Here is a 24,726-nt window from a genome sequence, read left to right as displayed (position 1 = left end):
CATAAATTAACCATCACATATGGCTCCCTTATTTACCTGCCTCTATGAAACCCCAGGCCTCTTTCCTTTCCTTTGAGATATTTTTTTATTAGTGATCATTCTTCTTATTGCAATAGCTTGAATAAAATCATCTCCTTAATTGTCTGGGGCATTTTGTCTTTTACATTTTATTATAATTTTCTTGAATTATTACTTTTATCAATTGAATTTTAAAAAAAGAAAGAAGGAGAAATGTCTACTTTAATTCCCTGACAGATTCCCTTTCAATCATGATCTCTTTCTTCCCTAAGTATTTCAAAAAGTTAAATGTAATAAAATATATTTTAGTCTCCTACTATGATAAATTATGTATTATTTCTAGTATATTTAATTTTTGAGCATATTTAGCCTTTTATTTTGACATATACATTTTATTCTTATGCAAAATGGGAGTTTTTGATTTATTATCCATTCTTCTGCTCAATTCCTTGATTGATTACCTAACTATTAATTAAATCTTTCTACTATCTATAAATTAACATTCCTAAATCATAATCTTTTATATTATTACAAGTTTTTCCCTTTATTTCTTAACTTCCATTTATTAACTTTGGCAAAACTGTATGTCAAATGTATATAAATGATATTCTCAACATTCTATGCATTATTAATAATTTATTATTAACTTCATTATTAGTTGTATTAATCTTTTTATTCTGGTAGTGGTCTTATTTCATCGAATGCATGTTTTCTATAGTTTCATTTAAGGTGGATTTCTGGTGTGCATAAAATCTCCTTTCCTCTCACTCTCCTCCCAGGCAGATGTGGCAAGGTATTTGTTTCTGACTCTGTTGGGGAAGACGTAGTTGAGGGTAAATGCTTGGCAAGTATGTTTTCTGGATTCTTGAAGCACTTTATTTCCAAAAGCTACGTATTAGTTCTAGTTACTCCTCTTTTATTATTAGTTAATTCATTTTAAATATTAGTTTATTATTTCGTATTTTTATGAATATTTTATAGGTTTCTAGTGTTTGTCCTAAGGGATTTAGGTATATTTTCAGAAACATTTTCAACTATCTGATTCATCTAGAGTTTCCAGTGAAATTGTGACAGTGCCTATATTACTTTTAACAAAAGCAATGAAAAACAGCTGCAACGTCTCCTGACCATTTTCCAAACTAATGTATCTAAAAGCCACACGCATGCACACATTTCCTAGAGAAACCAAGTTTCTTATAAAAGATATCTGGCACTGACATATTATTCAATAAAACTATGTACTTTCCCAGGTAAACTTTGGAGAGCATTCCTCAAAAGGAGCCCATTACCGATGGCTGAGAGAGACTCTTTCAAAGTAAACAAATTCACAAAATCAAGAATAGCAATGGGAACATATCTATTGGCACTTTATTTTAATTTCTGGATTAAATGTAAAACATTATTTCAAAAATCACAAGTATGTATTTGTGTGTTTAGGTGCACATCACATTGTAAATGACCTCAGTTTTCTGTGACAATTTTAGGAAAGTAAACATCGCAGCCCTTTTTTTTCTGCTGAAAATGTATTTGTTTAACATGATCATCCATTTTACTGCCTAATATTAAGAATACAATTTAAAATAGGTAAGCAGCTTTCTATTGAATGTTTAAAAATATTATCTATTAGAAAAATGAAAACTGGTTTTTATTTATACCGCTTTTTAAAATAAAAGTAATGTCCAGTACTTGCAGTTCACATTACTAATTGAGAAGAAATGCAGCAATAAATACAAAACAGTGTTTTAAATTTAATTGAGAACATGATTATACATGTATAATTTGTAATATAGGCAGAGAATGGAGACAGGAAGAAAAAAAGTGCTTGCAGAACTGAACAAAAACCTTGTAGGTGTTATTTGATTGCTTTTTTGGGTAATAGAATTGTAAATGTACTAAATTATAAAATGATTTCTAAATACTTTCATTGATAAGATGAAATACTTTCTATAATATTAATGATATACTGCGTGTTCTACCTAGAATCTATATTTACGCATAATAGGAATTGGAATATTTTTGTTTCTCACCTTTAAGATGGAATTAGTAACATTTGATTTCTGTGGATGCATGCTTTTTATAGAAAACATAATATTTTGAGGATGCGTCTTGTCATTCAGCTGTTTCTGTGTCGATTCTAGAACCTAGGAAAAAGAAGCTGTAAAGAATCACTTCTTTGGAGATTGTTGAGGAAACATTTGAAGTGGCTGTGCAAGCCCCAGCTATTGCTCCAACAGTGCAATAGCATTGCACCCCGTACCAGGCAAACACGCACCCTTAGTCTATACAAGCAGAAGAGTGAGAAGAAATTCTTAGGATAAGTTATCAACATAATAAGGAGAGGAGGGACTGAATTTTTCTTGTTTCCTCATTTTCAGTAAGTAAGGAGAATGTCTTTGCTTCTCCCCAAACCAACTGAAATGGAGCAATTCCAAGGAAATTATTTGGGACAGCTGGGGTTGATGTTGCTTCAGGAGGGGCATGCTAGGCTGACTTCTGTTCAGGCGATGGATGTGCTGATAACTGCTTGTGCAAGTGTGAGCAGGCGGGAGCCAGGACAGACCTGGTGAGGCTGTTGGTATTTCTTCCCTAGCTTCTCTCAAGTTAACCTGTTCTTTCTTCCTATCTCCATTCAGATTTACATTTACATTGTGATTGTCATTTCTTTTTTTTTTTTTTTTAAAGATTTTATTTATTTATTTTTTCCCCCCAAAGCCCCAGTAGATAGTTGTGTGTCACTGAAACCGTGTATGTAAGGCCATGATTAAAGCATTGGAGGAAATGCACCTGTCTACTAGTACTGAAGTGCACTAGACCATCTCAAATTATGTAAACAAATACAAATTAATAAGGCTATTAAAGTTTAGGCTTTCTTTTCTCTGCTGATTTACTCATTTCATATTTTTTGTCTTCATAACATATTCTCTGAAACAAGCATATCTAGAGGTGATCCTCAGTATTATTTGAATAGAAATGTCAAGTGAGAATCCCATTATCAAGAGGATTTGTCATCCAATTGTTATGGAATGCTTACTAATCTAGGACTTTAACTTTATGAAAAGCTATGGTATTTCCTAGTAGAACACAACTAGAAAACACATTTTGAGACAATAACTTCCTAGCTTTCTGACCCTCTGACGAGAAAGGAATAATAAAAAAAAAGGTATCTTCCCGTATCCTGTTTTCTAATCTTTTTTCTTCTCAATGCATACTGTGCAGTCTGTCTCAATTTTTAAAGATATTAAATGAATGGAAAAATATTCCTTCCTTTAACCACGAGTTAACATAAATTAATTTTCCTTTAATGATGAGTTCAGATAAATTCAGTTTGCACTACACTCTGTAAATCAAGATTTTACTTTTGAGATTGTCTTTTTCCCTCTCAGTTGCAGGAACATATATATTGATATCTGTATGCATTGCCTAATGTGCAACCAAACACGTCGTTGTCTATCAATTGTGTCTCATGTGCTCTGGCTTCCGTGAGAGAGCTCTTCTCTGCGGCTTGACTGTTCCATTGTCTCATAATTAACATGTCAAGAGAAGTGACATGATCTTTGCTATGTTCTTTGCTATTTTTGTGGTGTTTTTCAATAACGTCTTATATCATTAAACCCAAGGCAATGTTTCGTCTTTTTCTAAACTTTATTTAACATTGAGTATGCATTGAAAATCCAACAGATGACAGACACTAATGCCTATATATTAGAATCTCTCACATGGAAATAAGTGGCTAATCACGACTCCAAGCTACGTGTATTACTGCCAGAGTTGGTGAAGTTTGTATGTTTTAGTTGACAATTATGATCAATTAGACTTCTAAAATTAAAAATAAGCTTAGGCCAAAAATACCTTCTGCTGTATAAAACCGTATATAGAACATCCCCTCCAGCCGTGCACTTTACAAATAAGGAAAAGAAGACCAAGGATTTTGCAGCTTTTGTTTGTATTATGGCGATCAGTGCTCCAGAGAACCCTAGACTAGACTCCATTCACCTGTATGTTGGCCTAATGGTTTTTCGTTTCCCTTGCTCTCTCATGTATATAGAGACAAAAGCTAAATAGAGAAACAAAAAGAACTGTAACCTAGACTGTCCAATAAATTGTGTTTAATTTCAGAAAAACAAAACAGGTTAAAATCTAGATACAAGCAAACAAATTTCATAAGACTATCTTTCCTCTAATTTTACAGAATAACACGATTATTGAATGGGAACTTCCTCAATTTTATCTTCAGTCTGCTTTTCTATTTATTACTTTCTCCTTCCTTTTGGTTATGATAGAGTACTTTCTTGAACCTGTTCAAAGAAACTCCCTCCACCTGTTCTCTCTATCTCACCCACTAGATAAGAACCTTCTCTGGAACCTCACTCTCCCTCCTTTATAGTATTTCTCCTTTCCTCTCTGGAAAGTCACTCTTCTGATCATTTAGACACACAACGCTCTCTCACTTTAAGGGAAGTCTCTTTAAATGCTCTTCACCTCACAATTACTGCATTGACTATCTCCTCTTGTTCACAGTCATCACTGCTCTCAGATTTGCTATCTCTAAGTCTGCATCTCTCGCTCAACTTTTAAACTATTAGAATCTGATTTACATTACTTAACTCAAATTGATTTAAGAGCATCAGTGCCCTCTTGATTATTACACCCAATAAACTTTTCTAGGTACTCCTACTTAATCTATCTAGCATCTAATACGCTACTATTTCTTCTTCAAAACTTTTTTTTACTGACATAACTGATTCTGTAATTCTGGCTGTTAACTCAAATTTTGATTTCTTCTTTTTCAGTGCTCTTTTATAGGCTCTATTTTCTAAAAATATGTGTTGAATTTTGATCTTCAGAGTTCTTTCCAGGGTCTATTTTCATCTTACATTTCCTGGGTGCTGTCATTTATTATTGCTGCGGCTTCAATAATCATCTATATCCTGATGATTTCAAATCAAACAGCTATAATATCAGTGCTGATGTTCAACCCCACAAATCTAGCAACTTTTTACCATGTGCAGTTGTATGTTTTATAAACTCTGTGAATCATATTACAAAAATGAATACAATTTCCCTTTTCAAAGGTGCTCCTATAATTAAGTACCATATTTCTTTTACTACCATTCACACCAGCTCTTTCCATTACAACCCATATCAATAAATTACAAAGCCCCATTTATTCACTTATTCATCTCCCATATATTTCTTGGAAAACATAGGATACTCATTTAGTTCCCTAGATTAACTCAACAACTTTCTAATAATCCCACTATCTCCAGTTGTGCTTCCCTCTAATCCACACTTCACACTGAGCTCAGAATGATCTTTGTAAATGCAGATGTCACCATGCCACTCTTCTCCATAGAACCTTTGAAATGACTCCCCATTGTGCTTAAGTTAAAAGCTATAGATCCTAATGATGCTTTGTAAGGTTTTCTCTACTCTTTTTATCTTTCGAGTTTACCGTTAATTGTTATATCCTCTACAGAATGGAATCCTACTAAATGTTCTTTAAATCTCTAAATGCATCACACTTTCTCTCAAGTCTGTCCCATTACTTGTGGGTTACTCCTTTCTGGAACACCTATGTCCCTTCCTTTCACAAGCTATACCCTCTATGTGTTACCCTGGCACACTGTCGTCTCTCTACCTTAGCATGTAGTATACCATAGTGTAATTGCCAGTTTGTCTGTCGACTCTAAAATATACTATTAGCTACATGATATCAGGACCATGTTTTTTTGTTATTTATCACTTATCCCCAAACTAGCATAGTGTGTAGCATATTAACAGCCAACTAAATATTTTTTGAATAAGACAACGAAAGAATACATGATCTTTGCAGCAGAAGTCAGATAATGTAAATCTATATTTGTTTTTCTATTTTAGATTGTCCAGCGTGTCATGGACTATCCTTGGGAATTGAATCTGTATGGTATCTGACACTCTCAATACTGCCATGTTCTATGATCTTTCTTCTGGGAAGCAAATAGGACTACGTAATTGTTGCTGTTGTTTTTAGGCCAAGTAGGCTGAGGTCTCTGAGCTTAAACTAAAAGCAAGTTTGCCTTTCTCTTGTGGGTAGCAGGAAGGGTCAGCATCTGAAGGTCTGAAATTAAAAGTTTATTTTTGTGTAACTATTACGTCAAGTCAAAAAAAGCTTTTCCAAATTTCTCTTTGAAAATTTTACTAACTTCCTTTTTAGTAGTGAATTAAGGAAAAACCTACATATCAGCATCTGAAAAATGTAGATAAAGATGTGTGTATGTGTGTGTGTTTGGATGTTATCATGCACCTTTAATTTCCATCCTGAACGAAACAGTAAAACATGTGCAAAATCAACCCCTGACCTAGCCTCCAACCCCAGCCCCTAACAACAATGCCTGAGGTCACCTCATAGCAAGTGACAACAAAACCTCTTCTTTGCCCTCATCACTGAGTAAATGGTGCCATATCCAAAATTCTAGACTGTCTAGAGATCAAAGTTTCCAACCTCGAACAAAAAACTAAAAACCAAGCGGAATGAAAAAGAGTGAACACTTGACTAATCGCATTCTCTTTCTGTCTCATTATTTGTTTCATTCAGTAAAAGTTTTAAAAAATCAAAATTTATTCTGATCCAGAAAGCAGAGATCCAATTTCATCATATCCCAAAATGATAATCTTGATATTTTCTTTTACTGGCAAGTCTTTTGGTTATATTATTTTTATACCATGATAATTTTTCACAGGTTATTTATTCAGGAACAGAAGGGGAAGGGCATTTGTGATTTTTTGCTCTTACACTCAAAGCAGTGTATCTCCCTGCCCCACTTTAACTAGAGAAAGCCCAGAATATGACAAATGTAGTAGTTTAATAAGGCACAAAATTATCTCTTTGATATGAAATATCATTCAGCAAATATTTATATATACCTACTAAATTTCAGACACTATGCTAGATCCTTGTGTTGCCAGTATAAAGAGACTATTGTGTTTGCCACTGTGGAGTTTCTAGTAAAGAGAGAATTTGGTGTGAAAAACAAATTGCAGAAATGCAACTTGAATAAAATGTCAAACACTATAATAATAATTATATATGACATTTGTTGAACTCTTTCTAAGCATTTTATTGGAGGGTATGATGCTGTGGTATCAGCTTTCGGTTTTGAATTGCGGCAAGAAGAGTTGATATTTATAAAAGTACCGAATATCTGCTTCCATAATGATTTTGAATTCACAGCCAGAGAAATATGATTAAAGAGGATAAGTAATGTGTCTACTATCTTACAGCTTGTGAATTGGCAAGCCAGAATTTTAGCCTGAAAAGACTTGTCATAGAGCCTATATTAATCATCTAAACTGCTAACTACTTAATCATCTTAAACTACTAAATTAATGTTGATCAGATCCTTTTTCTATAATAATTTGGGAGACTTTCATCTCAAGTTCTGAACTCCCTATATTGTCATTATTAAATGTCTTTGACATAGTAATAACATTGTTATATTGTATTCGCCTGCTGACACAGCAAGCTTCCATCTAAATTTTGAGTTATCAAATGGAAGAAGTATATATAATTTGTTTTGATAAGGCAGTCTTAACATGGCACATGGCAAAAGAAGTCTCAATGAATGCCTGGTGGAAAATTATGTTAAACTCACCTTTCTCCAACCTCTTTTTCTTGAATAACATCAGATGAAATAAAAATAAGTCATCTAAATATGATAATCAATTTATCACATCTAAAGGGATCTTGGACTTTGTGAAAAAGGAAGAATAAAGAAAAACATTAAGGCAAAAAATGAAGCCATGTTGAGGCAGAATGATAGGACACTTTTAAACTACAAAAATAGGAGTAATCGATTTAATATTTTGACTTTTACAAGTCTTCTTCCATTACAGAAACAAATGGATTGATAAACAGTAACCATGTCATCTAATGAAATTACTATACAGTATTTTCAGTAAATAAGTAACTGAGGAATCATTTTAAACACTTCTAAAAATTATATCAACTCTCTTTCAGAGTTAATAAGTGTGTGTGTGTGTTTAAAGGAGTTTTTGTTTTTGTTTTGTTTTGTTTTTTTCATTTCACTGACTGGTAAAACCTAAGAAAATAAAAGAGAAAAGAAACTATTAGAAAACAAGGTATTACTACATCTCTATTTTCAGGCTTGTGTATATCAAGTTAATTTCTGACCTCTATATACTTCTCTAAGATGACTGTTGATGATAGAAACCAGTGTTCCCTCCAAGGGTAACAATTAAAAATGTGAATGCTCTCTCTTTTCTCTTCCCCTATATTTGCTACTAACTTCATCTCCTCCTTATCTCTAACAATTGCTCAGAACTCAGTCTCTGCTTCTTAATTAGCCCTAGACCTAAGAGTCAGGTCCTCCTTGTGAGGATGGAGGATGCCAAAGGGGAATGGGAAGAATGAGATAAAAATACCTCACGAGAAAATTTCATCCCCTTACCAACATTGAGCCCATTATGTGTTTTCAAGCATCTTCTAGAGTTTGCGTGTCATGCCACCTTTTATTGTCTTTTCTCTCAGAGTAGTGTTTTTGCAAATAAGATCCCTGACCCATCAAGGACCAAAGCAGTATTCCTGGTAGACCATGAAATACTCTTTTTTTTTTTTTTTTTTTAAAGCCTTTTGTTATTACATAAAAATAAGAGTGTTATGTCTAACAAATTACCTAACAAGATGTCATTTGACTAAGCAGAAATGTTTTCCTCATTTCCGCCACAATAACTAAAGTGGAGTTTAAGAAGGTAGTTTGGAACTGATCAGATAGCCCATCAAGTCAATTACACGCAATCTTTTAAACAAACCATTCTTTTATTTTCCTCACTGTTGTGTTAGCCTATATATTTCTGGAGAAGGAAAAGCATTAGTGTGGTCCCACTGAATATCTGGAGCTATTTGTTATGTTATCTTTTCAAAAATTTAAAGCTTTATTCTATCCAAGGAGCTCTGGACGTGTTACAAAAATGTTCTTTTTTACACATCTCCAGTTATACTTTATTGTTTCTGGTTAAATTTTATTGATCAAGTAGTGTATGATTTTATATTAATACAAACATAAGAATATTAATTAATTTTAAATACAAATATTAAAAATGCATAACACTTCTTATTTCTCCCTTAATAATCTAAATGAAATCTCTGTAATGCAGTAGTCAGTGTTAATTGTATTATATCTTTTACACCCGTTTCGCATTGTTTTATTTTTATTATTATTTTAAAGTTTTATTTTTTGAATGTGTATATTTTGGCATATAGACTTCACATCTGGTATAAAATCATTTTTGAATATTTTAAGGTAAGAAAAGTCTCAAGTGTTTGTGATTAAAGAATTGTGTTTTGTTGTGATTGTGATTCCCAATATATCATTCATATTTATCCATTGTTCTGAAGAGAGCAGTGTATGTTTATTAACAAATAAATTAATTTAAGAAGATTATTTTCAAATTCACTTATATTCTTGCTATAGAGAATCAAAGGTACATTAGAGACAGGGGATTTCTTTTGTATCTATGCAGATCCTGCATTTTCAATCTAATGTGCACTTGTGAGAATTTTCAACAGATGCAAATACTGGGGTTTAGCAATTTGTGGAGCTGGTTCAATTATTCAATTAACCATGCTTCTGAAGCTTTCTAATGCACTGTTCTGGAGATCTGAGACCTTCAGTCTGAAAAATTAACCACCTCTTTTAACTAGAATTCAACAGAGAATGCATACTATTACAAATTAAAGAAGCAATCATACAGAAAATGAAATACAATTTGAATTTTAAAAGACACATAACTTAGAGTGATAAAAATTGAAATACAAATATGTGTAGTTCTATTTTGACCTGCCACCACAGGAAAGAAATTGCAGCATGTAGAAAGTACTTGCCATTTATGAAAAATAACTTGAGCAAAGCATCCTTACAAAGATAGGAATATCCATTAACATAGTAAGTAAAAAGAGACAGAAGAAGAAACATCATGTGGAATAAAAGACTAATCAAAATTGAGATGTACACTAATGACTGTATCAAATAACTCAGCAGTCGAAAGACTCATATTCCAAATTTAATACTAGAATCATAATTAGACATGTTGGTAAATGAACATATAAATCATTTCTAAGGAAAATAAGTTGAGATTAAATGTATGATTCAACTGCCAGTTTTAATTGCAAAAGTAATTGAAAGCCAAAAGTAATATGCATAATTTCAAGGTAAGATAGCAAAGTCCAACAATAGCATATTGTTTTATAGTAACTAAATGCAAACACATATATAAAAGCTTAGCAAATCTTCAACAACAGAAAACAAATAACAAAGAGACGCAATCTTCTACAATAATCTTCTAAAACTAGAAAAGAAAGAAAGCCACTGCTTGAGTCAGATCATAATCCCATCCCCACCAGCCTCCAGGTCTTCCCCCAAAATGGAAATACATTCTTTAAGTGGCAAAATCCTGAAAATTAATGTGAATGTATTTATATTTGTTGAGAAGCAGACTGAGGCATAAGATGGCACCTCAATATGAAAATAATAAAAACCCAAAGAATAAATTTCTCCACCACTTAGTTTAGAATCTCTTCAATCTAATGCCATTTGGACTAATTATAAATGCAAGGAAAACTGACAATAAAATCAAACTATCCCTAGCAATACTGAAAATCTAAGCAACATGAATCAATGGAAGAATAAAAGAGAAAATAGGAGAGGATCTTAAATGGAAGTAGAAATTTAGCAGGAAAAGAGACATTGAAATTCCCATTCTTCCAGTGCTCTCTCCTCCAATAAACAATAAATCAGGGACCCAAAACTGCAGATATTAATTTCATGCTCCTCTTTTGAGTTTACGAGTGAGAACTGCTGATGTACAAAAGATATTTAAAATTCAAGAAACAATAGCCAAAGCTGACACCTTCCCAGGCTGCAAAATCTAATGGGCTTCCCTATAAGAATAAAAAACACTTCTTATTAGGTTGAGTAAACCCTATACAGTCCATTTAATAAAAACAGAGCTTGAAGAATACAACTCAAGTCCACCAAGCAAGTCTGATCATTGCTTTAGCTGAGCTTTCCCATCCTAACTATGCTCTCAGACTACCTAAAAGTAAATACAACATATACTCTTCTACCTTGAAGCTGTAGTTCTATGGAGATGAACAGCTCTCACAATAGTGGAAAAGTCACCCAAAGTCAAAGAGAGTCACCCAAAATGAAGTAATATCTGACATGATTCCCTTGTTGAGCAAAATGGAGGAAGAAAGAAATATCACACCATTAAAAGATATATTCTACACAACAAAAGAATAAAGAAGAAACAATAAATAATTAGAATCAATTGTTGAATTAAATTATCACAAGAAATAGAAAATCGCAAAAGAACAAGCCCAAATCTCTAGGCAGGTAAAGCTCTAGCCCTTTCTTGGCATCACATCTACTAATATTCTGTTTGAAAAATCAAGTCATATGACCAAATATATGAGGGGGTTTAGAGTACAGTGTATATCTGTGAGATATACAGCAAAATTATATGAGAAAGCGCTTGAATACAGAAAGGGACAAAGAATTGGGGTCAATATTTAATCTATCATAACATCAAAGATAAAATGTCAAGTCATGATTATGAGAGTTCAGTTAAGAGATATAGGACAAAAACACTATTAGACAGTTAAAAAATCCTTCTGGAATAGTAAGAAATCAAACAGAGGAGTGAGAAGTAAATCTTAGACACAAGAAAAGCTTAAGATAGTGAAATCAAAGTAAAAAGACAATAAAATAATTAGGCAAGACTCTATGCAGGACAAAGATTATCCAACGTAGTAATAAATGATATTCATAAAGAGGTGGAATCAACATATGGAATTGAAAATGTATCAAAAGCTTATATTGAAAGGAAAAATTCATTTAAGTAAGTAATAACAGAATAAGAAATCCTGCAGATTGTAAAGATTAATACAAAATAATGAATAACAAGTTGTAATGTAACTATGAAACTTAAAAGGTAAAGAAATATTTGTGTAGATTTTTAAAAAAAACTACAAAGCTGACAAAGGATGAGGCTTGCTTCAAGCATCTCAATAACAACATGAAATTCCAGAATTAAAAAAATAACTTTTGCAATTTATGCCTTATTGTAGTGTTTATGCTTTCTCACTGTATCATTATATATTTTATGTTAAAAAATAAACAAGGACTTTTGTTCCTGATATCAAGGAACAAAATATCAAGATAGTTGGTATCAGATTAACCCTTTTGATGAAAATGAAAATACAATCTGAATGAGGCTTCTATTTCCAGGTGGTTTGTAGAAAGACAGGAGACTGTCATTCTCTTCCTAACAACAAGAACAAACTGGATAAGTCACAAAATAATAATTTTAAAAACTATGCCCATCAGAATGCTGAAGACACAAAGAAACCTAACTCAATAAAATTCCAGAAATGGGCAGCAAAGAAAGGAGAGGGAAACCTAGTAACAAAGAAATAGATCTTGTTCCAAACTCGATCAGGTCTCTGAAACGCTGTGGAGCATAATATTTTCAAGTATTAAATGAAAGATTAGACTTCATTAGGTCTCTAAAACCTCTAAAAATATATTTCAACATTTTTGCATAGTTAGCAAATAGACAATACTTTCCTTGTTTATGAAGTCAAAAAATATGTATTCAAATGTATTTTTCTTTATAGCCTAAAAAATATATTATAAATGCTTATGATAAAAACATGAAACTTTGTGTTTCGACAGATGTGTGTTATATTTCATTGCTGTCAGTTTAATGATTTTAAAAGTATAATTTTTCAGAACAGGAAATGATAAAATAGAATAAAGACTTTGCGGATACCACCAACTAAGATGTGAAATTTTCCCTTCAATAAGTTAAATAAACAGAAGCTTAAGAAAGAGAAGCAAGCTCAATAAAATTTCAATGAAGTGCATTTCTGGTCGAAGCATCATTACTCTTCTCAAATGAAAGAGAAATAATTCAGTGAATTGGGTCTTCCAGCTCTGTAACTTGAAGCGAATTACTATATTAATTTTATTTAAGATAATATTTGCTGTACGTTTTGGCTCATAATAGAATATATCTCATATAGTTCTACAATATCTCATAAAATTAGGAAAACATTAGTTACTTAATGAAATAGCTACCTTTGCCAAGTTTAAAAATCATTAACTTTTGGGTTAAGCTGTAATTTTAATGACATAGATATTAGCTCATCTATCATACTCTTGACGTTTCAACATGTTCATTACATCTAAATATCATTACCTGTAAAATAGCAATTTACTTTTGAAGGCTCATTCACTACTTTTCAGTAAAAATGTTATTTTTTCTTTTAAATAGCTTTGATTTAAAACATTCACTTATTGCTGTATGGTCTTCTCATCCGATTGTAGTTTTCCAAGCATTTTAACAATAAATACATTTTTTCCCAAGAACATTAACTAATTGAAGGAGATTTATAGAAGCATGTTCCCTGATTCCTTCATTAATATTATTGAAAACTTACATGTAGAATGATCTCAGAAACCTCATTTATAAAAGAATATGAATTATCAAAAGCTACTTCCATTATTTCTACCCCACATGTTTTAAATACAATATTACAGAGTCAAGCATAAGTAATTTTCTGACTGATAAAACATAATCTTTATTTTTACTCTTTGTTTATTTACTCTTTAAACCATATAAAGTTGTCATTCTTATAATTCAAAAATGCTGAATATCAACATTTACTTATGGTTCTGCCTAATATCTTTATGAATTCTAGTGTAAAACATAAAAAGTATATATGATATGCGTAAAAATGGAAAGGTAATAAAAAAGAATATTAGCGATGGCCATATCATATTGTGAAATGAAGCATAATTTTTAAAAATATTTTTACTTTGTGTAATATCCATGTTTCCAAAATGAATACATATTACTTTTATAATCAGAATATCATTTCTTTGTGCTTATAAAGAATACTATTGAATATGAAGCAAATAATATAAAATATCATCTATGGGTTCTCCCTTCAGTCATGCTGGCTATGAACTCATATTATTCCAGAACTCAGTATACGCTTGAATATACATTATTTAGAATGTTGAGTATATAAGAAGTACCACATCATGTTTCCAGATTTCACTTAGCATTCCCTGAGCAATTTATCTTCACCATTGTGGCAGAGTGTTTGCTGTTCACCAAGAAACCACATTTCTTCTCCTTCCTGAGCGTGGACATAGACCATAGTTCCTAGTCTCATGGCTAGATATGACTATATGAACTGAGCTCTAGCTAAAGGGATATTAGTGGAAGTGATGTGGTCAATACGTGGCTTTTAAGACATTTGTTTATTGTCTTTACATTCTCTTTCTCCACCAACTGACCAGAACCGTATAAAACTCTAAGGGATAGTGAAGCCATATGAAGAAGGAAGCCTCAGTAAATAAATCACCACATAGAGGAGAGCCACCTGCCAATGAGGAACACCTGACTCAAACAATTAAATGATCGAGAAAACAAACTTTTATTATATTGCTGTAATTGTTACTACCACCTAGCCTTCCCTTTCTAATATAACCATTAATCTAATGTATATTGGGGAAAAAAGATCTCTTCAGAAAAAGTCAATTATGAAATGATAAAAAATACAAGATATTTTAAAAGAGTATTTGAAAAGTTTAGATAATGAGTTATAAAAGCAGAAGTGAAATGTCGTTTGGATTAGTGACTGTGTTCATTATGGACCCCATTATTTCCTCCTGGGAGCCCTATGATACATCACGTGATATCAAGATTCTCAGTTTTACATCCAACAAAGCCTTGAGAACAGTTAATCTCAGCAAATACAAAAACATAGCTCCTTGTGCATCCTTAATAATTACTTTACCTCTATTTTTCTGCACATTCATCTCTCCACTACACAAATCCCCGTTGTTCACCTCCCTCCCAAATAATGTGTGGCTTTAAATCAACTCTCCATGTGACTCCTGTTTCTGAGGATGAAGAAGCTTTGGGCTGATCAAAATGCTTGTTGAAAAAGACGTGAAATAACAAAAGTATAAAATGTTTATATATCATTTGAAAGCATACAAAACAGACAAGGCGCCAGGACTTCAAGAAACACAACCCAAGAGATGGAGGATGTCAAGGAGAAGAGAATTGATTTGGCAGCTACATTTTCCCTAAAAAAACACATGCCAGTTCTAGAATAAGGGCAATAGTTTGAGGATCACGGCAAAAGACCCATCAGATAGCAATTACTAAGAAGCAAAGAGACCTGTATAGCTTTTGCTGGTTCACAGGAATAGAGTGACATCAGAGATTTGAGGGGCAGGTGATCCTGTAAGAAGAGAGGAGTGGAGAACTGAGCTCTACCTTGGTCAAAAAAATAAGGATTAGAATTTAGAACCTAACTAGTGAGAGGCCCTGTAATTATGCCAGGCCCTCAGCTGAAACAGTTGGAGGGCTTTGCCCTAGGGGCAAACCCGATGTCAACATTATGGCTAAATCTATAACTCAGCCTTGAGCAGCCTCAGACACTTGACTAGGATTAAGGTGATCAGTCCCCACTCTATTCACTTAACAAAGGAAAGAGGGAACTGTCTCTGGAGAAAGTTAATAAGAAATTCAAAGCAAAAGAGTACACATTAAAAGCAGCCAGAGAAAATAGACTTGTTACCTTCAGAGCTGTAGCAATTAGATTGACATTTTAACGTAAAAAATGGAAGCTTGAAAACAATGAAATAAAATTTATACAGGGCTAAAAAGAAAAAAATAGTCTAGATTTAGATACTGAGTTAAAATATCCTTCAATAATTTATGTAAAAATATGTTTACAAATAAACAAAACAGTATAGAGTCATTAGTTGCCAACATATCTACACTTAATAAAGGTTAAGGTGCTTCAGACTAAAAAAAACTATGACTGACAGAAGCATAGATATATAGGAAAGAGCTATAAAAAGGCAAATGTGAGGCAAATATAAATCAACATTGTACAAAATAAATAATTTTTTCTTGTTAAAAATATATTTAAAGTTAAAATGGCAACAGTACCACAATGGTAAGAAAGCTTACACAGATTTAATGGTTTTTAAGGTCTTATCTTTGCAATAAATTTATAAAAGTAATATTTTGTATTATACTGTACTAAAACAAAGGTGAATATTTTTAAACTATAAGACAATTTTAATAGATACTAAAAAGGAATGTAAATATTGAGCTACTAGATGGAAAAAAATATCTATACATTTTATTTTTGGTGAGGAAGATTAGCCCTGAGCTAATAACTGTTGACAATCTTCCTTTTTTTGCTGAGGAAAATTGGACCTGGGCTAACATCCATGCCCATCTTCCTCTACTTTTTTATATGTGGGACACCTGCTACAGCATGGCTTGATAAGCCGTGCTTAGGTCTGCGCCCGGGATCCGAACCCATGAACCCTGGGCCACCGAAGCGGAATATGGGAACCCAACCACTACGCCACTGGGCCAGACCCTGGAAAACATATTTTAAAAGTTGAATAATCTCAAAGAAGGGAGAAAGCGAGGAAAACTATTTACACAAAGTGTGAACTAGTAGGCATAAACTAGAATATGAAAGTAATCACATTAATGTAAATGGACTAAAAATTCAAATCCAAAGACTAAGCTCTTTAGACAGCCTAAAAAAAAAGCTCAACTATAAACCACATACTCGAGCTATATCTTAAATATAAGAACACAGAAGGTTAGTGTATTGAAAGGATATATTATGCAAACACTACCCAAAGGAAAGCTGGTGTAGCTATGCTAAAGTCAGACACATAGGCATTACCTAATAAAATTGCCTATGCATATTTACCAATAAAGAGAATGTTCATAATAGTGCTATCCATAATAGACAAAAATGGGAAAACCAGAAACAACTGAATGGATAAATAGTGCTGTTTTCAAACATTGAATATTATAAACTATTAAGAATGAATAGGGAGGAGTCAAGATGGCGGCGTAGGCAGACTCTGAACTCACCTCCTCCCGTGGACACAGCCAATTTACAACTACTCGTGGAAAAATTACCCCCGAGACAGAACTGAAAACTGGATGAGAGGAACTCCTGCAACAACGGACAATCCTAACTGAGGTGGAAGAGGCAGACTCCCTTCTGCAGAGGAAAAACGCCGCCTTCACAAGCCACCAGCTTCACGGCCGCCGGGAGCAGCCCACAGGTACGCAGCCTCCCTGGAGGCACGGGGCCCTGAGCAGGGGAGCGCCCCCGCTGTGGGCATTTTGTGGACCCAGCACAATCGACACCAGCGGCATAATATCTGACTTTGCCTGCTACTAAAACACTGGGGAGCACCCCCAGAAAACCCGGTTCACAAAGAAACTAAAACTGGCTCTTAAAGGGCCCACGCACAAACTCACCCGTTTCGGGAAGCACCCTAAAATCACCAGAAAGAAAGGTGCACAGTGCTGTGGTGACAAGAGACTCACCTAATAGGCCCCGAGTGCATCTCGGTGAGGGGTGAGACCTCTCCAGGGATGGGGACATTGGCGGCAGCCATTGTTGTGGCCTGGTGTGAGCGTGCTGACACAGACGCCATTGGAGTTCTCCCTGAGGCCTGCTAGCCCAGGGTCTGCTCCACCCACTAGAGCACCGATTTAATCCAGCTCAGCCAGGGCAGGCAGCCCACCCTAGAGACTGGCCCCACCCAACAACAAGCCCTCAGGCAACGTGTGGGCCTGCATAGATTGGTGACTGGATTCTCTGCAGCCTGGCAACTGAGCTGACTTGAGCGGGGCAGGGTGTGCACAAGGAGCGGGTGGAGAGTGTGGGGCGGTGGCAGAGTGTGTGGGGCTTCCGCCGTGGAGAGACTGGGTGCGCTTGGGGAGGTCGGGGCGCTCACACGGGGCAGGACTGTGTTGACTGTGTGTGTGGACCTGTGGGCGGCAGGGCTTCTCAGCCACAGAAGACTTGTACTTCTCAAAGACCCACATAGGAGGTTTTCTCCACCTTCCAAAACCTAAACAATTGGGTGCTCCTGTGCCTGAGGCCAGCCCCACCCAGCTGCAATCCTCAGAGAGCTGACAAGAGACCTAATAGGCTAGGGGCTTACAGCAATTGTAAGGCCCTGAGCCTAACAACCTGCCAGGCTGGGGGCCTACTCACTTAAAAGAAATACTGCAACACAAATGTGGTATTAGAGCTTGCAGCCAACTGTGCTGGGGATCCCCACACCTGATAAAGAGACTGAAGGGCCCACAACAACTCCAAGCAGCTGAGCATTACAACAGCTGGCCAGGAGCATAACTCAGCCTCCCTGGGCGCCTATAGGGAGAGCTAACAGGCCACAATAGAAGGACACACGTAGCCCACATAGGGGTCACCCCTGGAACATTGAGAACTGAGGGAAGCACACTGGAAGCCTCCTAAGCCATCACTTACATAAGGTCACCTATCCAAGAGCAGGAGACGTAGCTGACCTACCTAATACGTAGACACAAGCACAGGGAAAGAGGCAAAATGAAGAGGCAAAAGAATACATCCCAAGTAAAGGAACAGGACAAAACCCCAGAAAAGGAACTAAGTGAAACAGAAATGAGCAACCTACCTGACAGAGAGTTCAAACTAAGAGTGTTAAGGATGCTCACTGATCTGGGGAGAAGAATAGATGAACTCAGTGAGAATGTCAACAAAGAAATGGAAGATATAAAAAAGAACCAATCAGAAATGAAGAATACAATACTGGAAATGAAAAATTCATTAGAGGGACTCAAAAGCAGAGTAGAGGATACAGCAGAAGGGATCTGTGAGCTGGACGAAAGACTAGAAGAAATTACCCGAGGTGAACAGGTAAAAGAGAAAAGAATTAAAAAGACTGAGGACAGTCTAAGGGACCTCTGGGACAACATCAAGCACACTAACATCCATGTTATAGGTGTCCCGGAAGGAGAAGAGCGAGACAAGGGGTCAGAGAATCTATTTCAAGACATAATAGATGAAAACTTCCCTAACCTAAGGAAGGAAACAGACATCCAGGTACAGGAAGCACAGAGAGCCCCCAACAAGATAAACCCAAAGAGGCCCACACCAAGACACATCATAATCAAAATGTCCAGAATTAAAGATAAAGAGAGAATCCTAAAAGCCGCAAGAGAATGTCAAGTTTCGTACAAAGGAAACCCCATAAGGCTATCAGCTGACTTCGCAGCAGAAACCTTACAGGCTGGAAGAGAGTGGCACGATATATTTAAAGTGCTAAAAGGAAAAAACTTACAGCCAAGAATACTCTACCCAGCAAGGTTATCATTCAAAATGGAAGGAGAGATCAAAATTTTCCCAGATAGGCAAAAATTAAAGGAGTTTGTCACCAAGAAACCAGTGCTACAAGAAATGTTAAAGGGACTGATTTAAGGGAAAAAGAAAAGACCACAAATAGGAAAAATTATCTATTTCCATGATTAGAAAATAATGGATACAAATGCACAACAAAGAGGTTAGATATGATATCAAAAACATGAGGGAGGAGGGGAGTTAAAGAGTACAGCTTTCAGACAGAGGTCAAACTAAAGTGACCATCAATTCTGTATAGTAGAAGAAAGGAACAGAGAAGGACTACTAAAACACTGAGAAAAAAAAAAAGTTAAAAAATAGCAGTAAGTACATACTTATCAATAGCTACTGTAAACGTCAATGGACTAAATGCTCCAATTAAAAGGCATAGGGTGGCTGACTGGATAACAAAACAAGACCCATATATATGCTGCATACAAGAGACACACTTCAGACCTAAAGACACTCACAAACTGAAAGTGAAGGGATGGAAAAAGATACTCCACGCAAATGGCAATGAAAAGAAAGCTGGGGTAGCAGTACTCATATCAGACAAAATAGCCTTTAAAACAAAAACTGTAGAAAGAGACAAAGAAGGGCATTACATAATGATCAAGGGAACAATCCAACAAGAGGATATAACACTTGTAAATATCTACGCACCCAATGTAGGTGCACCTAAATATATAAAGCAATTATTAACAGACATAAAAACAGAAATAGACACTAACACAATAATAGTGGGGGACTTAAACACTCCACTTACACCAATGGATAGATCATCCAAACAGAAGATCAATAAGGAAACATTGGCCTTAAACGACACACTACAACAGATGGACCTAGTAGATATAAAGAGCATTCCATCCAAAAACCGAAGAATACACGTTCTTTTCAAATGCACATGGAACATTCTCCAGGATTGATCACATATTAGGCCACAAAACAAGTCTCCATAAATTTCAGAAGATTGAAATAATACCAAGCATCTTTTCTGACCACAACGGTATGAAACTAGAAATCAACTATAGGAAGAAAATCAGAAAAGCCACAAATACCTGGAGATTAAACAAAATGCTACTGAACAATGATTGGGTTAACGAAGAAATCAAAGAAGAAATCAAAAAATACCTGGAGACAAATGAAAATGAAAATACGACATGCCAGAATTTATGGGATACAGCAAAAGCAGTTCTAATAGGGAAGTTTATAGCGATAGAGGCCTATCTCAACAAACAAGAAAAATCTCAAATAAACAATCTAACAATGCACCTGAAGGAACTGGAAAAAGAAGAGCAAACAAAGCCCAAAATCAGCAGAAGAAGGGAAATAATAAAAATCAGAGCAGAAATAAATGAAATAGAGACCAAAAAAACAATAGAAAAAATTAATAAAACCAAGAGCTGGTTCTTTGAAAAGATCAACAAAATTGACAAACCTTTAGCTAGACTCACCAAGAAAAAAAGAGAGAAGGCACAAATAAGTAAAATCAGAAATGAAAGAGGAGAGGTTACAACAGACACCTCAGAAATACAAAAGATTATAAGAGAATATTATGAAAAGCTATATGCCAACTAATTTGACAATCTGGAAGAAATGGATAAATTCTTAGAATCATATAACCTTCCAAAACTGGATCAAGAAGAAGTAGAGAATTTGAATAGTCCAATCACCAGTAAGGAGATCGAAACAGTAATCACAAACCTCCCCAAAAATAAAAGTCCAGGACCAGACGGCTTCCCTGGTGAATTCTACCAAACATTCAAAGAAGACTTAATACCTATCCTTCTCAAACTCTTCCAAAAAATTGAGGATGGGGGGAAGCTCCCTAACTCATTCTACGAAGCTGACATTACCCTGATACCAAAACCAGACAAGGACAACACAAAAAAAGAAAATTACAGGCCAATATCACTGATGAACATAGATGCAAAAATCCTCAACAAAATACTAGCAAATCGCCTACAACAATACGTTAAAATGATTATACACCATGATCAAGTGGGATTTATTCCAGGGATGCAGGGATGGTATAACATTCACAAATCAATCAACGTAATACACCACATTAATAAAATGAAGAATAAAAATCACATGATCATCTCAATAGATGCAGAGAAAACATTTGACAAGATACAGCATCCATTTATGATAAAAACTCTGAATAAAATGGGTATAGAAGGAAAGTACCTCAACATAATAAAGACCACATATGAGAAACCCACAGCTAATATCATCCTCAATGGTGAAAAACTGAAAGCCATCCCTCTAAGAACAGGAACCAGACAAGGATGCCCACTGTCACCACTCCTATTTAACATAGTACTTAAGGGCCGGCTCCGTGGCTTAGCGGTGAAGTGCGTGCGCTCTGATGCTGGCGGCCCGGGTTCGGATCCCGGGCGCACCCCAAGGCACCACTTCTCCGTCCAACGCGAGGCCGAGTCCCACGTACAGCAACTAGAAGGATGTGAACCTACGACATACAACTATCTACTGGGGCTTTGGGGGGAAAAACATGAATAAATAAAATCTTAAAAAAAAAAAAAAATAGCATAGTACTGGAAGTCCTAGCCAGAGCAATCAGGCAAGAGGAAGAAATAAAAGGGATCCAAATTGGAAAGGAAGAAGTGAAACTGTCACTATTTGCAGATGACATGATTTTATATATAGAAAACCCTAAAGAATCCACCAGAAAACTTTTAGAAGTAATAAACGAATATGGTAAAGTTGCGGGATACAAAATCAACATACAAAAATCAGTTGCATTTCTGTACAATAACAACAAAGTAGCAGAAAGAGAAATTAAGAATACCATCCCATTTACAATTGCAACAAAAAGAATAAAATACCTAGGAATAAACTTAACCAAAGAGGTGAAAGATCTGTACACCGAAAACTATAAAACATTTCTGAAAGAAATTGAAGAAGACACAAAGAAATGGAAAGATATTCCGTGCTCTTGGATTAGAAGAATTAACATAGTTAAGATGTCCATACTTCCTAAAGCCATCTATAGATTCAATGCAATCCCTATCAAAGTTCCAACAACATTTTTCACAGAAATAGAACAAAGAATCCTAAAATTTATATGGAACAACAAAAGACCCCGAATAGCTAAAGGAATCCTGAGAAAAAAGAACAAAGCTGGAGGTATCACACTCCCTGATTTCAAAATATACTACAAAGCTATAGTAACCAAAACAGCATGGTACTGGCACAAAAACAGACACACAGATCAATGGAATAGAATCGAAAGCCCAGAAATAAACCCACACATCTGTGGACAGCTAATCTTTGACAAAGGAGCCAAGAACATACAATGGGGAAAAGAAAGTCTCTTCAACAAATGGTGTTGGGAAAACTGGATAGCCATATGCAAAAAAATGAAAGTAGACCCTTACCTTACACCATACACAAAAATTAACTCCAAATGGATTAAAGACTTGAATATAAGACCTGAAACTGTGAAACTTCTAGAAGAAAACATAGGCAGTACGCTCTTCGACATCGGTCTTAGCAACATCTTCTCAAACACCACGTCTGACCGGGCAAGAGAAACAATAGAAAAAATAAACAAATGGGACTACATCAAACTAAAAAGCTTCTGCACAGCAAAGGAAACCATCAACAAAACGAAAAGACAACCTAACAATTGGGAGAAGATATTTGCAAACCATACTTCTGATAAGGGCTTAATCTCCAAAATATATAAAGAACTCATGCATCTTACCAACAGAAAAACTATCAACCCAATTAAAAAATGGGCAAAGGACCTGAACAGACATTTCTCCAAAGAAGATATACAGATGGCCAACAGACACATGAAAAGATGTTCAAAATCATTAACTATCAGGGAAATGCAAATCAAAACTACAATGAGATATCACCTGACGCCCGTCAGAATGGCTATAATTAACAAGACAGGAAACAACATGTGTTGGAGAGGATGTGGAGAGACGGGAACTCTCATACACTGCTGGTGGGAGTGCAAACTGGTGCAGCCACTATGGAAAACAGTATGGAGATTCCTCAAAAAATCAAGGATAGAACTACCATATGATCCAGCCATCCCACTGCTGGGTATTTATCCAAAGAACTTGAAAACACCAATTTGTAAAGGTACATGCACCCATGTGTTCATTGCAGCGTTATTCACAATAGCCAAGACTTGGAAGCAACCTAAGAGCCCATCAAGGGACGAATGGATAAAGAAGCTGTGGTATATATACACAATGGAATACTACTCAGCCATAAGAAACGATGAAATCCAGCCATTTGTGACATCATGGATGGACATTGAGGGTATAATGCAAAGTGAAATAAGTCAGAGGGAGAAGGTCAAATACTGCATGATTTCCTTCATCAAGTAGTAGATAATAACAACAATAAACAAACACATAGGGACAGAGATTGGATTGGTGGTTACCAGAGGGGAAGGGGGGAGGGAGGAGCGTGAAAGGGATAATTCGGTACATATGTGTGGTGATGGGTTGTAATTAGAATTTTGGTGGTGAACATGATGTAATCTATGCAGAAATAGAAGTACAATGATGTACACCTGAAATTTTTACAATGTTATAAACCAATGTTACTGCAATAAACAAAAAATTAAAAAAAAAAAAAAAAAAGGAATGAATAGACTATTTCTAACACAACAATCAGGATGAATCTCACGAATGTAAGTTCCAGCAACAGAAGGCGGACGCCATAGAGCACATACTGTATGATTCCATTTCTATTTATATTTGCCTTCAAAAACAAACAGGCAGGACAGTAATTACCTTCCACAGAAGCGTGGAAGAAAAATGGTATAACGGGGATTTTAGAATACTGGAAAAATCTATTTCATTATCTCATTGCCGGTTACATAGGCATGTTCTATTTGTGAAAATTCATTGAGTTTTATACTTATGAATTGTTCTGTCTTCTATATGTAAAGATACACAATATACTTTATTATTATCGGTATATTAATAAAGATCTATATTAGAGAAATTTATTAAAATTAATTTGTGCTTTCATACTTATACTCCATAGATATTGTAAAAGCAGAGTTCAAAGTATAGATACACCCTTTTCCATGTGGGTTAAATTTGTTTTAATTGTTCTCAAATTCTTTCCTCCCATTCTTTTTCTTCCTGCTTTTATAATGAACTAATTGTGAAACATTTATCATAATGCATTACGGTTGCTTAAATCTCCTCTACTTATCTGGCCTCTGATAGGCTAATGTGGGAAAAGCATGAGTAGAGATTTCTCAAATCTCTTTTAGGAAAAACAAGCATAACTGTTTCCACACACATACAAGTTAGTCCGTGCCACTTCTATTAGCTAAATTTAACAGAATTGCCGTTAGAGAAGTAATTCCTATACATTAAAAATAATTCCTGAATTAAAACTAAGACACATAT

The 24,726-nt window shown here is 35.0% G+C and overlaps 1 long non-coding RNA gene across 1 annotated transcript in view; it reads right to left on the bottom strand.

The window, feature by feature from the left end:
- The window catches only part of LOC147914454 (uncharacterized), a 138,837-nt gene extending 121,193 nt beyond the window's left edge, over positions 1-17,644 (bottom strand). The window contains exon 1 of the long non-coding RNA XR_015555476.1: positions 17,476-17,644. This is a non-coding gene — a long non-coding RNA (uncharacterized LOC147914454). The remainder of the gene's footprint in view (positions 1-17,475) is intronic.
- Between the last annotated feature and the right edge of the window lie 7,082 nt (positions 17,645-24,726).

The sequence above is a fragment of the Ceratotherium simum genome, chromosome 20 (assembly GCF_057802395.1).
Source record: "Ceratotherium simum simum isolate JZ-2026a chromosome 20, ASM5780239v1, whole genome shotgun sequence".
Classification (NCBI taxonomy): domain Eukaryota; kingdom Metazoa; phylum Chordata; class Mammalia; order Perissodactyla; family Rhinocerotidae; genus Ceratotherium; species Ceratotherium simum.
This window is presented reverse-complemented; position numbering and strand designations above follow the sequence as displayed.